This window comes from Salvelinus namaycush, unplaced genomic scaffold (genome assembly GCF_016432855.1).
Source record: "Salvelinus namaycush isolate Seneca unplaced genomic scaffold, SaNama_1.0 Scaffold1047, whole genome shotgun sequence".
Classification (NCBI taxonomy): domain Eukaryota; kingdom Metazoa; phylum Chordata; class Actinopteri; order Salmoniformes; family Salmonidae; genus Salvelinus; species Salvelinus namaycush.
In genome coordinates, this window is record NW_024057728.1 from 26,219 (window position 1) to 40,014 (window position 13,796).

The 13,796-nt window shown below is 35.8% G+C and overlaps 1 long non-coding RNA gene across 2 annotated transcripts; it reads right to left on the reverse strand.

Moving 5' to 3' along the window:
* Window positions 1–424: 424 nt before the first annotated feature.
* On the reverse strand, window positions 425–3,528 carry LOC120035380. 2 transcript variants are annotated; one of them, XR_005474152.1, is made up of 3 exons: window positions 3,443–3,528; window positions 1,117–1,377; window positions 425–451 (listed from the first exon to the last, which is right to left on the reverse strand). It is a non-coding gene; the product is annotated as an uncharacterized LOC120035380 (long non-coding RNA). The 2 variants fall into 2 exon arrangements; XR_005474151.1 differs by lacking the exon at window positions 425–451 and adding an exon at window positions 990–1,011.
* Between the last annotated feature and the right edge of the window lie 10,268 nt (window positions 3,529–13,796).

Consider the following 13,796-nt stretch of genomic DNA (forward strand, 5'->3'; position numbering starts at 1 on the left):
CATTAAAAACAAAATACTGCACAGTTTCCTAAGGACTAGAAGCAAAGCTGCCATCTCTATCGGCGCCATCTTGTATCCATCCATATTCTCACCTGTCACAGTCATCCAGCTCTCTGGTGATTCTCCATCAAAAGTGTTACACTTGTAGAGTCCTTCATCTGACTTGGATGCTGCAGGGATGGTCATCTCTCCTGTAGTCTCATTCCTGATGAGGGATCCATCTTTGTAGAAATCAGTGGTGAGGTTAGAGGGAGTCACCTGATATCTGCAGCGCAGAGTCACAGAATCTCCCTCAGTCACAGGAAGGGCAGGGCTTTCCAGGATCACAGCTCCATCTGTATATACTATATAAACATCATATATAAACAGGTCTCTCCAGGATCACAGCTCCAGCTGTATATAATATATAAACATCATATATAAACAGGTCTCTCCAGGATCACAGCTCCATCTGTATATAATATATAAACATCATATATAAACAGGTCTCTCCAGGATCACAGCTCCAGCTGTATATAATATATAAACATCATATATAAACAGGGCTCTCCAGGATCACAGCTCCAGCTGTATATAATATATAAACATCATATATAAACAGGTCTCTCCAGGATCACAGCTCCAGCTGTATATAATATATAAACATCATATATAAACAGGTCTCTCCAGGATCACAGCTCCAGCTGTATATAATATATAAAAAGGTCTCTCCAGGATCACAGCTCCAGCTGTAAATAATATATAAACAGGTCTCTCCAGGATCACAGCTCCAGCTGTATATAATATATAAACAGGTCTCTCCAGGATCACAGCTCCAGCTGTAAATAATATATAAACAGGTCTCTCCAGGATCACAGCTCCAGCTGTATATATTATATAAACATCATATATAAACAGGTCTCTCCAGGATCACAGCTCCAGCTGTATATAATATATAAACAGGTCTCTCCAGGATCACAGCTCCAGCTGTATATAATATATAAACAGGTCTCTCCAGGATCACAGCTCCAGCTGTATATAATATATAAACATCATAAATAGACATAACATCAGCTATCTGAAACCAGATGAACCACTAAACACTTTAACGTTAGTAGATGGTGTTTGTGGACATACCAGGTACTGTGATGTTGACAGCATTGCTGTGTTCTCCAGACCCAGACTCACACCAGTACACTCCACTGTCTGATGGTATTAGTGACACGATGCATGAAGACCCTTGTTGTTTTCCCCAGTCAGTATTACACTCTGAAAGGATTCCTCTCTCTGTGTTCCTCACCACTCTCCATCCAGTAGAGTTCCCCTGAACCTCACAGCTCAGAGAGACAGACTCAAATTTAAAAAACTGAGATCTGTCAGGACTGATGCTCAGAGAGGCTGGAGGAGAAAGATATGAGAGAGAGAGAGAGAGAGAGAGAGAAAACAATGAGTAGAGTACAGTAGCTTCCTCTTGCATATTTAACGTGAGCCTCCAACTTGGTTACATTAACCCAGCAGACTAGCAGGATACTAGCTAGAAAAAGTCAAACCTAGCTGTGGTAGCTAGCTAGTTAGCTAACGTGAGCCTCCAACTTGGATACAGGCGGACTAAATACAAGAAAATAAACTATCCCCAAACACACAGTGGATAAACTCTGTTGCCCAAACACCTAGCGTGCCCTCTTTCACTAACTCAAGAGTGGTCATATCTACCCTTCTACCAAGAAAAGACCTTACACTGCTACCATACAGCAGGTGAATGCAAGCACTTCCCGTGACTGTGTCTCAAAACCAAATGTTTACTTGGCCCACTGTACACAAACAAGTGTGCAGTTAAATTTGGCAGAAAATACACATTTCTTTCCTCAGGGCTGTGGGGTGAGACAGGGATGCAGCTTGAGCCCCACCCTCTTCAACATGTATATATATCAACAATTTGGAGAGGGCACAAGAGCAGTCTGCAGCACCGAGCCTCACCCTACTAGAATCTGAAGTCAAATGTCTACTGTTTGCTGATGATCTGTTGCTTCTCTCCTCAACCAACAAGGGCCTACAGCAGCACCTAGATCTTCTGCACAGATTCTGTCAAGATTTGGGCCCTGACAGTAAACCTCAGTAAGACAAAAATAATGGTGTTCTATGTAAGGTCCAGTAACCAAGACAACAAATACAAATTCTATCTAGATCTAGAACTTCACAGCCTTGCCCAAGAACATCCAAATAATTATATCTACCTCGGCCTAAACATCAACACCAAAGGTAACTTCCGCAAGGCTGTGAACGATCTAACAGACAAGGCAACAAGGGCCTTCTATAGCAACAAAAACAATAAAACTTGACATCCCAATCAGGATCTGGCTACAATGGCTTTAATCGTTTAAAGAACCCTTTGCCCATCATGGTAACAACCAATTGAGACTCTGAATGCAGATTTCTGCAAAAATATGCTTTTTGTAAAACGCAAAACCCCAAACAATGCTAGCAGAGCAGAATTAAAAACCAACAGGCCAAACCACAAGCCACGGAAACACAGATGACCTGGACTGTGAGGAAGGCAATCTAGATATATTAACAGTAGAGCCTGCAGAAAACCATCAGGCCAAACCACAAGCCACGGAAACACAGATGACCTGGACTGTGAGGAAGGCAATCTAGAGATATTAACAGTAGAGCCTGCAGAAAACCAACAGGCCAAACCACAAGCCACGGAAACACAGATGACGGACAGGGGGACCTGATCCCAGATCAGCACTCTGAGATACAGGGCCTGTACTATGAATAACATACATGGACAGACAGGGGGACCTGATCCCAGATCAGCACTCTGAGATACTATGAGAGGAGAAAGATGGAGGAAATAATATGAGAAAAGAGAGAAGAGGAGGAGGAGAGGAGGAGAAGGGGAGGAGAAGAGGAGGAGAAGGGGAGGAGGAGGAGAGGAGAAAATGAGAGGAGGAGGAGGAGGAGAAGAGGAGGAGAAGGGGAGGAGGAGGAGGAGGAGAGGAGGATGAGGATGAGAAGAGTAGGAGAAAATGAGAGGAGGAGGAGGAGGAGGAGAAGAGGAGGAGGCGAGGAGGAGGAGAGGAGGAGAGGAGAAGAGGAGGAGGAGAAGAGGAGAAGAGGAGGAGGAGAGGAGGAGGAGGAGGAGAAGAGTAGGAGAGGAGAACAGGAGGAGGAGGAGGAGAAGAGGAGGAGGAGGAGAAGAGGAGGAGAGGAGGAGGAGAGGAGGAGAAGAGGAGAGGAGGAGGACGAGGAGGTGGAGGAGGAGGGGGAGGATGAGAAGAGTAGGAGAAAAGGAGAGGAGGAGGAGGAGGAGGATGAGAAGAGGAGGAGGAGAGACGAGGGGGAGAGGAGGAGGAGGAGAGGAGGATGAGAAGAGGAGGAGAAGGAGGATGAGAAGAAGAGGGTGATGTTAAATGTTACTATTATAGAACAGGTGATGAATATAGATAAATGTACTCACCTCCACCTTGTCCGAGGCTACAGTATACCAGTGTACTCAACAGCACTGAAACACACAGAGAGAACTATCACTATGGTACATGATGTAAACACTGAAACACACAGAGAGAACTATCACTATGGTACATGATGTAAACACTGAAACACACAGAGAGAACTATCACTATGGTACATGATGTAAACACTGAAACACACAGAGAGAACTACCACTATAGTACATGATGTAAACACTGAAACATACAGAGAGAACTAACACTATGGTACATGATGGAAACACTGAAACACACAGAGAGAACTATCACTATGGTACATGATGTAAACACTGAAACACACAGAGAGAACTATCACTATGGTACATGATGTAAACACTGAAACACACAGAGAGAACTATCACTATGGTACATGATGTAAACACTGAAACACACAGAGAGAACTATCACTATGGTACATGATGTAAACACTGAAACACACAGAGAGAACTATCACTATGGTACATGATGTAAACACTGAAACACACTGAGAGAACTATCACTATGGTACATGATGTAAACACTGAAACACACAGAGAGAACTATCACTATGGTACATGATGGAAACACTGAAACACACAGAGAGAACTATCACTATGGTACATGATGGAAACACTGAAACACACAGAGAGAACTATCACTATGGTACATGATGGAAACACTGAAACACACAGAGAGAACTATCACTATGGTACATGATGTAAATACTGAAACACACAGAGAGAACTATCACTATGGTACATGATGTAAACACTGAAACACACAGAGAGAACTATCACTATGGTACATGATGTAAACACTGAAACACACAGAGAGAACTATCACTATGGTACATGATGGAAACACTGAAACACACAGAGAGAACTATCACTATGGTACATGATGGAAACACTGAAACACACAGAGAGAACTATCACTATGGTACATGATGTAAACACTGAAACACACAGAGAGAACTATCACTATGGTACATGATGTAAACACTGAAACACACAGAGAGAACTATCACTATGGTACATGATGTAAACACTGAAACACACAGAGAGAACTATCACTATGGTACATGATATAAACACTGAAACACACAGAAGGTAACCCATACAAATGAATGGTAGTATGGAGATATATATAGATATTAAACCATCTGAAGGTAACCCATACAAACGAATGGTAGTATGGAGATATATATAGATATTAACCATCTGAAGGTAACCCATACAAATGAATGGTAGTATGGAGATATATATAGATATTAACCATCTGAAGGTAACCCTTACAAATGAATGGTAGTATGGAGATATATATAGATATTAAACCATCTGAAGGTAACCCATACAAATGAATGGAAGTATGGAGATATATATAGATATTAAACCATCTGGAGGTAACCCATACAAATGAATGGTAGTATGGAGATATATATAGATATTAAGCCTTCATCTGAAGGTAACCCATACAAATGAATGGTAGTATGGAGATATATATAGATATTAAACCATCTGAAGGTAACCCATACAAATGAATGGTAGTATGGAGATATATATAGATATTAAACCATCTGAAGGTAACCCATACAAATGAATGGTAGTATGGAGATATATATAGATATTAACCATCTGGAGGTAACCCATACAAATGAATGGTAGTATGGAGATATATATAGATATTAAACCATCTGAAGGTAACCCATACAAATGAATGGTAGTATGGAGATATATATAGATATTAACCATCTGAAGGTAACCCATACAAACGAATGGTAGTATGGAGATATATATAGATATTAACCATCTGAAGGTAACCCATACAAATGAATTGTAGTATGGAGATATATATAGATATTAACCCTTCATCTGAAGGTAACCCATACAAATGAATGGTAGTATGGAGATATATATAGATATTAAACCATCTGAAGGTAACCCATACAAATGAATGGTAGTATGGAGATATATATAGATATTTAACCATCTGAAGGTAACCCATACAAATGAATGGTAGTATGGAGATATATATAGATATTAAACCATCTGATATTAACCCATACAAATGAATGGTAGTATGGAGATATATATAGATATTAAACCATCTGAAGGTAACCCATACAAATGAATGGTAGTATGGAGATATATATAGATATTAACCATCTGATGGTAACCCATACAAATGAATGGTAGTATGGAGATATATATAGATATTAAACCATCTGAAGGTAACCCATACAAATGAATGGTAGTATGGAGATATATATAGATATTAACCATCTGATGGTAACCCATACAAATGAATGGTAGTATGGAGATATATATAGATATTAAACCTTCATCTGAAGGTAACCCATACAAATGAATGGTAGTATGGAGATATATATAGATATTAAACCATCTGAAGGTAACCCATACAAATGAATGGTAGTATGGAGATATATATAGATATTAAACCATCTGAAGGTAACCCATACAAATGAATGGTAGTATGGAGATATATATAGATATTAAACCATCTGAAGGTAACCCATACAAATGAATGGTAGTATGGAGATATATATAGATATTAAACCATCTGAAGGTTACCCATACAAATGAATGGTAGTATGGAGATATATATAGATATTAACCATCTGAAGGTAACCCATACAAATGAATGGTAGTATGGAGATATATATAGATATTAAACCATCTGAAGGTAACCCATACAAATGAATGGTAGTATGGAGATATATATAGATATTAAACCATCTGAAGGTAACCCATACAAATGAATGGTAGTATGGAGATATATATAGATATTAAACCATCTGAAGGTAACCCATACAAATGAATGGTAGTATGGAGATATATATAGATATTAAACCATCTGAAGGTAACCCATACAAATGAATGGTAGTATGGAGATATATATAGATATTAAACCATCTGATGGTAACCCATACAAATGAATGGTAGTATGGAGATATATATAGATATTAAACCATCTGAAGGTAACCCATACAAATGAATGGTAGTATGGAGATATATATAGATATTAAACCATCTGAAGGTAACCCATACAAATGAATGGTAGTATGGAGATATATATAGATATTAAACCATCTGAAGGTAACCCATACAAATGAATGGTAGTATGGAGATATATAGAGATATTAAACCATCTGAAGGTAACCCATACAAATGAATGGAAGTATTGTCACGCCCTGACCATAGTTTGCTTTGTATGTTTTATGTTTTGGTTGGTCAGGGTGTGATTTGTGTGGGCATTCTATGTTGTATGTCTGGTTTGTATATTTCTATGTGTTTGGCCTGATATGGATCTCAATCAGATACAGGTGTTTTGCGTTGTCTCTGATTGGGAACCATATTTAGCCTGTTTTGTATTGTGGGTTGTGGGTTATTGTCTATGGTAGTTGATGTTGTCATGTTAGCACATTGTTTATATAGCGGCCACGTTCGTCTTATTCGTTTTTTTTTGTAAGTTTGTTTAAGTGTTCTTCATTAAAGATAGAAGAATGTATTCAAACCACGCTGCGCTTTGGTCTGCTTCTTACGACGATCGTGTCAAGTATGGAGGCAGTTTTATACAAACAATAAAAAGGGGTTAAAAATATGTGTCCAATATATCTATCTATATCTAAATATAAACTATATAGATACTAAACTCTACATATATTAAACTATATAATATTAAACTATATAGATATTAAACAATACAGATATTAAACTATATAGATATTAAACTATATAGATATTAAACTACATCGATATTAAACTATATAGATATTACACTTTATAGATATTAAACTATGTAGATATTAAACCATACAGATATTAAACCATATAGATATTAAACTATATAGATATTAAACTTTGTAGATATAAAACTATATTGATATTAAAGTATATAGATATTAAAGGATATGAATATTAAACTATGTAGATATTCAACTATTTTGATATTAAAGTAAATAGATTTCCAATAAAATTGATATTAAACTATATAGATATTAAACCATACGTATATTAAACCATACATATAATAAACTATATAGATATTAAACAATGTAGATATTAAACTATATCATTATTAAACCATATAGATATTAAACAATACAGATATTAAACAAATATATATTATACCATATAGATATTAACCTATATAGATGTCAAACCGTACAAATATTTAAAAAAAATATATATACAGATATTAAAACATACAGATATTAAAGAAAATACTTATTAAACCATATCTATGTTAAACTATATAGATATTAAACTATATCGATATTAAACTATATAGATATTAAACAATGTAGATATTAAACTATATCATTATTAAACCATATAGATATTAAACAATACAGATATTATACCATACAGATATTAAAACATACAGATACTAAACCAAACAGATGTTTAGCAACACATATATTAAACTATATAGATATTAAACCATATAAATATTAAACTATATAGATATTAAACTATGCAGATATTAAACCATACAGATATTAAACTATACAGATATTAAAGCATATATATATTAAAATATATATATATATTAAACAATATAGATGTTAAACTATATCAATAATAAACTATATAGATATTAAACCATATAGATATTGAACTATACAGATATTGAACTATTCAGATATTAAACTATACAGATATTCAACTATATAGATATTAAACTATATCGATATTAAACTATGTAGATATTAAACTTTATTGATATTAAAGTATATCGATATTAAACTATGTAAATATTAAACTATATAGACATTAAAGTATATAGATATTAAACTATGTAGATATTCAACTATATAGATATTCAACTATATAGATATTCAACTATATTGATATTAATTTATATTGATATTAAACTATATTGATATTAAACCATACAGACATTGAACCATATACAGTGGGGAGAACAAGTATTTGATACACTGCCGATTTTGCAGGTTTTCCTACTTACAAAGCATGTAGAGGTCTGTAATTTTTATCATAGATACACTTCAACTGTGAGAGACAGAATCTAAAACAAAAATCCAGAAAATCACATTGTATGATTTTTAAGTAATTCATTTGCATTTTATTGCATGACATAAGTATTTGATACATCAGAAAAGCAGAACTTAATATTGGGTACAGAAACCTTTGTGTGCAATTACAGAGATCATACGTTTCCTGTAGTTCTTGACCAGGTTTGTACACACTGCAGCAGGGATTTTGGCCCACTCCTCCATACAGACGTTCTCCAGATCCTTCAGGTTTCGGGGCTGTCGCTGGGCAATACGGACTTTCAGCTCCCTCCAAAGATTTTCTATTGGGTTCAGGTCTGGAGACTGGGTAGGCCACTCCAGGACCTTGAGATGCTTCTTACGGAGCAACTCCTTAGTTGCCCTGGCTGTGTGTTTCGGGTCGTTGTCATGCTGGAAGACCCAGCCACGACCCATCTCAATGCTCTTACTGAGGGAAGGAGGTTGTTGGCCAAGATCTCGCGATACATGGCCCCATCCATCCTCCCCTCAATACAGTGCAGCCGCCCTGTGCCCTTTGCAGAAAAGCATCCCCAAAGAATGATGTTTCCACCTCCATGCCTCACGGTTGGGATGGTGTTCTTGGGGTTGTACTCATCCTTCTTCTTCCTCCAAACACGGCGAGTGGAGTTTAGACCAAAAAGCTCTATTTTTGTCACATCAAACCACATGACCTTCTCCCATTCCTCCTCTGGATCATCCAGATGGTCATTGGCAAACTTCAGACGAACCTGGACATGCGCTGGCTTGAGCAGGGGGACCTTGCGTGCGCTGCAGGATTTTAATCCATGGCGGCGTAGTGTGTTACTAATGGTTTTCTTTGAGACTGTGGTCCCAGCTCTCTTCAGGTCATTGACCAGGTCCTGCCGTGTAGTTCTGGGCTGATCCCTCACCTTCCTCATGATCATTGATTCCCCACGAGGTGAGATCTTGCATGGAGCCCCAGACCGAGGGTGATTGACCATCATCTTGAACTTCTTCCATTTTTTTATAATTGCACCAACAGCTGTTGCCTTCTCACCAAGCTGCTTGCCTATTATCCTGTAGCCCATCCCAGCCTTGTGCAGGTCTACAATTTCATCCCTGATGTCCTTACACAGCTCTCTGGTCTTGGCCATTGTGGAGAGGTTGGAGTCTGTTTGATTGAGTGTGTGGACAGGTGTCTTTTATACAGGTAACGAGTTCAAACATGTGCAGTTAATACAGGTAATGAGTGGAGAACAGGAGGGCTTCTTAAAGAAAAACTAACAGGTCTGTGAGAGCCGGAATTCTTACTGGTTGGTAGGTGATCAAATACTTATGTCATGCAATAAAATGCAAATTAATTACTTAAAAATCATACAATGTGATTTTCTGGATTTTTGTTTTAGATTCCGTCTCTCACAGTTGAAGTGTACCTATGATAAAAATGACAGACCTCTACATGCTTTGTAAGTAGGAAAACCTGCAAAATCGGCAGTGTATCAAATACTTGTTCTCCCCACTGTAGATATTAAACCATATAGATATTAAACCATATAGATTTAAACTACACCATATAGATATTAAACCATGCAGATATTAAACTATATAGATATTAAACTATATAGATATTAAACCATATAGATATTAAACTATATAGATATTAAACCCTATATATATTAAACGATATAGATATTAAACCATATAGATATTAAACCCTATATATATTAAACTATATAGATATTAAACTATATAGATATCAAACTATATATATATTAAACCATATAGATATTAAACTATACAGATATTAAACTATATAGATATTAAACTATATAGATATTAAACTATATAGATATTAAACTATACAGATATTAAACTATATAGATATTAAACTATATAGATATAAACCATAAGAAAGAGGGGGAAAGGAAGCGCTACTAAGGTACACAATAGTACATGTTGGTAGACAGAATGTGCTCTTTGGTAAAAGGGGTGACTTGGTCATCAAAAAGAAAGGAGAACCAAGGCACTCTTCATATAATTAACTAAAATGCCTTTATTTGTATGGCATGTTTAAAAGAAACAAGGTTTTAAAAATGCGATGCGTTTCGGCTGCATGGCCTTCGTCAGGGAGTACAAAGATATAATATATTGTCCTTTTTTGAACAGCTTTTCCAGTTAGCCCTGATTAGAAGAGGGAGTGGTTACAAAACTGATTGGACACACCTAGTAAGCAATAATATACACATTAAAAAGTGAAATACTGTAGCTGTGTTATCATAAGAATACAACTCCAAGCTGGAAGTATTAGAACACTAAAAGGTAGTTTAAACCTTAAATATGACTGGGAGAAGTGTCTAGAATAAGAAAGCAATATATTCCATAGTACACTAGAACACAACAAAACATGAACAACAACAGTCTAAACATAGCTGAGGGCAATTGAGCAAAATGTCCACTAGATGGCAGCAAATGGACCCATCACGACCCTACAGGAAGGGTGAAAAATCCATATCTTCATTTTAACCAGGGTATTTAGTGGCCTGTAGTTTGTAAATCCATATCTTCATTTAAACCAGGGTATTTAGTGGCCTGTAGTTTGTAAATCCATATCTTCATTTAAACCAGGGTATTTAGTGGCCTGTAGTTTGTAAATCCATATCTTCATTTAAACCAGGGTATTTAGTGGTCTGTAGTTTGTAAATCCCAAAACTTTCCCTTTGGTTTAACTGTTTAAGACGGTCCCCTTTTCTAATAGAGGCCGAAACATGATCAATACCCATTGTAGGGAGGCAGGGTCGCCATGGTGTAAGGACTTGTAGTGCCTTGCCATGGGATAGTCTTCATTACCTACCTGTACGGCGTACTTGTGTTCCGCTAAGCGGTCTTGAAGGCATGTCTTTGTCCGTCCAATGTAGAACACCTTGCACTGTGGACATTCCAATCTATACTGACATGAGTGGTTTTGCAGTTAATGAATTACTTTAATGTTCTCTGCTTCAGTGCTGTATTTTGTAACAAAATACACTCTCTCTGACGTATCACGAGGCACTCCACTTCACAACAAGTTCTCTCTGTCAAGTAATCCAGACCTTATACCTGCATCTTTCAGAACCTGTAGCCCCGTTTCAAGAAGCGATTCTCCAATTCAGCAGATTTGACACTGTAGTCTGTTTCCTGACAGCAAATTCTGCGGACTCTTTGGAATTGGCCATGTGGAATATTCTCTTTTAGCCTTTTGGGGTGAAAGCTGTTAAACCATATTGATATTAAACCATATAGATATTAAACTATATATATATTAAACTATATAGATATTAAACTATATAGATATTAAACTATATAGATATTAAACCTTGTAAATATTAAACCATACAGATATTAAACAATTCCAGTTCCACACCATATATATATATATATATAAAACCCTATGTATATTGAACTATGTAGATATTATGATGTAGATATTACACAATGTAGATATTCAAAATATAGAATTTAAACGATATAGATATTAACATATTCATATTAAACTATATTGATATTAAACTATATAGATATTAAACTATATAGATATTAAACCATATAGATATTAAACTATATAGATATTCAACTATATTGATATTAAACTGTATAGATATTCAACCATATAGATATTAAACCATATAGATATTAATCTATATAGATATTAAACTGTATAGATATTCAACCATATTGATATTAAACTATATAGATATTAAACTATATTGATATTAAACTGTATAGATATTAAACCATATATATTAAACCATATAGATATTAATCTATATAGATATTAAACTGTATAGATATTCAACCATATTGATATTAAACTATATAGATATTAAACTATATAGATATTAAACTGTATAGATATTAAACCATATAGATATTAAACCATATAGATATTAATCTATATAGATATTAAACTGTATAGATATTCAACCATATTGATATTAAACTATATAGATATTAAACTATATAGATATTAAACTGTATAGATATTAAACCATATAGATATTAATCTATATAGATATTAAACTGTATAGATATTCAACCATATTGATATTAAACTATATAGATATTAAACTATATTGATATTAAACTGTATAGATATTAAACCATATATATTAAACCATATAGATATTAATCTATATAGATATTAAACTGTATAGATATTAAACTATATAGATATTAATCTATATAGAAATTAAACTGTATAGATATTAAACCATATAGATATTAAACCATATAGATATTAATCTATATAGATATTAAACTGTATAGATATTCAACCATATTGATATTAAACTATATAGATATTCAACCATATTGATATTAAACTGTATAGATATTAAACCATATATATTAAACCATATAGATAGTATTAAACTCACAGAGTAGAAGACAGGTGCGTTCCATCTCAACGTGTCGATCACTAACTCTCTAAACTCTAGTGACTTCTAGACTGTCCATCCCCCCACCCACCTCTTGTCTCCTCTCCTCTCTACCATCTATACTTCCTCTCTGCTGAGAAAGACTGAGAGGTGTGAAAGATGTGTGTGACAGAAGGAGGGGGCCTAGAGAGAAGAGATACACAGAGAGAAGAGAGATCAAGAGAAACAGGGATAGAAAGAGATGGAGAGAAGGAGACAGAGAGAAAGAGACAGGGAGAGACAGGGAGAGGCAGAGAGACCGGGAGAGACTGGGAGAGAGTAAGAGACTGGAAGAGAGACTGGGAGAGACTGGGAGAGAAAGAGAGACAGAGAGACAGGGAGACAGAAAGAGATAGCGAGAGACAGGGAGAGAGAGAGACAGGGAGAAAGAGAGACAGGGATAGAGAGAGAGTCCAACATTTCCTCAGTGAAAACAATGTCCTGAGCAAATGTCCAATTGGCTTCTTACCAAAATACCGTACGACAGACGACACCCTGCACACTCTAATTGACAAAAATAAAACAAAAGCAGTCTTTTAATGCTTTGTTGATTTCAAAAAAGCTTTTGACTCAATTTGGCATGAGGGTCTACTATACAAATTGATGGAAAGTTGTGGAGGGAAAGCATATGACATTATAAAAGCAATGTACACAAACAACAAGTGTGCAGTTAATATTGGCAATAAACACACAGATGTAGCCCCACCCTCTTCAACATATATATCAATGAATTTGCGAGGGCACTAGAACAGTCTGCAGCACCCGGCCTCACCCAACTGCACTCATAAATCGAATGTCTACTGTTTGCAGAGTATCTGGTGCTTCTGTCCCCAACCAAGGAGGGTCTACAGCAGCACCTAGATCTGTCCCCAA